A 3,808-nucleotide genomic window follows, 5' to 3' on the forward strand; every position below is an offset into this window, starting at 1 on the left:
CGACCATTCCAATTAATGCAGGCAATGAAGGCTTCATCGAAGAATCCCTTTACAATGTAGGCACTACGCCGTCAACAAGTCACGCTGTCCGTCGTCATAGAGCCATGCAGTCTGTCAAAGCAATGTCATCGATCATCTCCTGCGTCGGCATCTAAGGGCAATGCATTGGTTCAGATCGACACAAAGTTGTCACTGCATCGATTTTGATGGTTCTGTACAGTAGAAGTTACCTTTCAAGGGACCAGGACTGGATTTACGCTACTTGGCAGGGCCGGACTCACAGAGTCCAGGTGCTGTTGCAGAGTTGTAATAAATCTTTGATGGCCCTGAGACTTCAGAACAAGAGGCAAGCCAGAAAGCCCTTGGAGGAACTCTGGGTTCAAGTAAAATGGGTCAAGTCCTTGTCCTCAGCAGGGCAGAGATCAGCAGGCAGCAGGTCAGCACAGTAAATCAGAAAAGCAGTTCTTCTAGAGCAGCAGTCAAGCAGAGTGGCAATACCTGTCTTGGTAGGGTCAGAGGCCCAGTACTTATACACAGTTCTGCCTTTGAAGTGAGGGTGTCTTTAAATCAGACCCCTGAAGTACACAGGTCCCCCTTTCATCTGAGCCCTGGCTCCAGACTATCAGGAGTGGGTAAGAAGCCCTTTGTGTGAGAAACAGGACACTGTCAATTCAGGTGTAAGTGTCAGCTCCCCCTCTCTTCCTGCCCAGGCAGAGCGATCGGAATGCAGATGAATGCAGACAAGTTCTTTGTCACACCCACCCTTCCTGTGTTTGTAGATGTCAGAGGGAATGCACAAAGTGTGGTTGTCCCCCATGCCAGACGTGTATTGGAGACATGCTGCAAGGCAGACACAGCAGTAAGAAGAGAGAAATGTTCACTTTCTAATAGTGGCATTTCTAAAATAATACTTTTAAATTCAACTTTACCAGTAAAGAAAATGTATCATTATCATTTCAAAGACAAGAAAGATGATCCAGCTACTCCTTTCCAATCAGGAACAACAGCTTAAAAATGTATTAAGGAATTCTCAATGCTAGCCTATGAGAGTTATAGGCCTAACAGTAGTGAAAAACAGATTTAGCAGTTTGTCACTACCAGGACATGTAAAACGTAAAAGACATGTTCTACCTTTTACTTATACAGCACCCTGCCCTTGGGGCTACCTAAGGCTTACCTCAGGGGTGACTTATGTGTAATGATACAGGATTTTAAGGCTTGGCAAGTAGTTTAAATGCAAAGTTGAAGGGGTGGTAATCTGCACACACAGGCCCTGCAATGGCAGGCCTAAGACAGGTTTGAAAGGCTACTTGTGTGGGTGGCAAAATCAGTGCTGCAGGCCCACTAGTAGCATTTAGATGACAAGCTCTGAGTCTATGGTATACCACTTTACAAGGGACTTGCAAGTAAACCAAATATGCCAAAATATATACCCTTCACTCTGGAAGGGCTTAATCTGAAGCACTCCTTAGCGAACGTGTCGCTTAATTCAAAACATATACAGTTTGCAGTTTCCAAAAAATAGGTTTATTCAACTGGTAATCGGTTCATACTGTATCCAAGTTGATATGCTTTCTCAATATCTTCATTTAAGCGAAAAATCAATTTGATGCATCTTTAAAGCGTATACATGTCTATAATTGCATCACAAAAGATTTAAACATGTCCCCGATGCATTTCGGGCGTTGGCCCTTCGTCAGGGAGAATTCTCTGAAAAGAAAGAAAAACAATATGTATACGGAGCCAAGAATAAGAGGAATGCGCATAGAGTGAAAGTAAATGAAAAAGAACAGACCCAATAAAAATAGTGAGGAACTCAAACCAGTGCAAACTCGATGTGTATAGTGACTATGGGGCATATTATCACGCACGGCGATAATATGCCCTCGAGAATTCCCATAGAAACCAATGTTGACACCAGAACATGGGCTTCTATGGGAATTCTCCAGGGCATATTATCAAGCCCATTATCGCCGCTTTAGCGGCTGTTTTCTGCCGCTAAAGCGGCGATAAATTTAACGCCGTTTCTTGATAATATGCCCCTAAGTACTCCAAATTCTGAGAACACCAAAAGAAGAACGAAGTATAGTCCCGTGTAATTAAGGAACATTAATCTGTGCTGGTGGTAAGTAAGTTCGAAAATCATTAGTCAAAGTTCCGGAAATGTGCAAAATAGTGCATGATGGATTAAGAAGTGATTTCAGATCGTGATAAGAAAATGTGCAGTGAAAGACGTAGTTACGGAAATAATCCTGCTGCTATAAGTTAGTTTGTCGCTAATAAAAGTGCCGGTCTACGGAAAATAATTGTAAGGAGACTGCAGAGGTTTCACCGTAGTTTACTCGCGCTCGTAACCGTTCGGTTACCGTGGTTACACATGTAGTCTTTCTACAGCTTTCACTACCAATGCGATGCACTTCCGGGCACAGCATATTAAATATCTGGGTCACATTCAGGCTTCATTTCCACCACGGCGTTCACCGCAGCGAAGTCACCGATGGCACATCGGGGTTTCCCCTGATTACAGGTATGATAATAGTACCGTATAGTACGAGCTGCTCATGCAGTCTCCTTACAATTATTTTCCGTAGACCGGCACTTTTATTAGCGACAAACTAACTTATAGCAGCAGGATTATTTCCGTAACTACGTCTTTCACAGCACGTTTTCCTATCACGATCTGAAATCACTTCTTAATCCCATCATGCACTATTTTGCACTTTTCCGGAACTTCAACTAATGATTTTTGAACTTACTTACCACCAGCACAGATTAATGTTCCTTAATTACACTAGACTATACTTCGTTCTTCTTATGGTGTTCATCAGAATTTGGAGTACTTAGTCACTATACACATCGAGTTTGCACTGGTTTGAGTTCCTCGCTATTTTTATAGGGTCTGCTCTATTTCAATTACCTTCACTCTATGTACATTCCTCTAATTCTTGGCTCAGTGGACATATTGTTTTTCTTTCTTTTCAGAGAATTCCCCCTGACAAAGGGCCAAGACCCGAAATGCATCGGAGACATGTTTAAATCTTTTGTGATACAATTATATACATGCATACGCTTTAAAGATGCATCAAATTGCTTTTTCGCTTGAATGAAGATATTGAGAAAGCATATCAACTTGGATACAATATGAATCGATTACCAGTTGAATAAACCTATTTTTTGGAAACTGCAAACTGTATAAGTTTTAAATTAAGCAAAACGTTCGCTAAGGACTGATTCAGATTAAGCCGTTCCCGAGTGAAGGGTATATATTTTTGTCATATTAGCTTCATCACTTCAATGAACAGGAGGTTGTCATCTTTAGCACCCTAAATTGGATTACTCCCTTCAGAAAAGAAATCATACATTCAGTATACACATCGGAGTGAGACGGTGTTCCACTTTTTTAAGTAAACCAAATATGCCACACAGGTTAGCAATGTGAAAGTGCTCAGAGTCCGAGAGTCAATAAAAAGAAGGTCCAAAAAAGGTTGGGGTGACCCTTCAGAGAGGGCCATTCTGCAATGCAACCCCTCTCCAGCCTAAAGCCAGGGTAGAATAATCAATACCTTTATGGAATTCCATAAATAGGGTAATAGAACATGCACAATGGCCCACTATTGACGGGGCATTTGCCAGTTCTATGCCTTTCTGCTCCCAATTGGATCCCTCAGTCTATGCTCTCTGGGGCCACTGAACTGACCCATGGGGAACACGTCTCCTCATCTGTGGACTTTACTGTGCAGCACCTATTTTAACCTGCTCACAGATGCATACCAGTAGGCAGATAGTATCCACCATGGCCAACAAAGTG

At 42.3% G+C, this 3,808-nt stretch overlaps 1 long non-coding RNA gene across 1 annotated transcript; it reads left to right on the plus strand.

Moving 5' to 3' along the window:
- The first annotated feature begins 2,426 nt into the window (after window positions 1–2,426).
- On the plus strand, window positions 2,427–3,188 carry LOC146821639 (uncharacterized). Its single transcript, XR_014962747.1, has 2 exons — window positions 2,427–2,527; window positions 2,983–3,188. It is a non-coding gene; the product is annotated as an uncharacterized LOC146821639 (long non-coding RNA).
- Window positions 3,189–3,808: the final 620 nt, after the last annotated feature.

This window comes from Triturus cristatus, chromosome 6, assembly GCF_964204655.1.
Source record: "Triturus cristatus chromosome 6, aTriCri1.1, whole genome shotgun sequence".
In the NCBI taxonomy this organism is placed as follows: domain Eukaryota; kingdom Metazoa; phylum Chordata; class Amphibia; order Caudata; family Salamandridae; genus Triturus; species Triturus cristatus.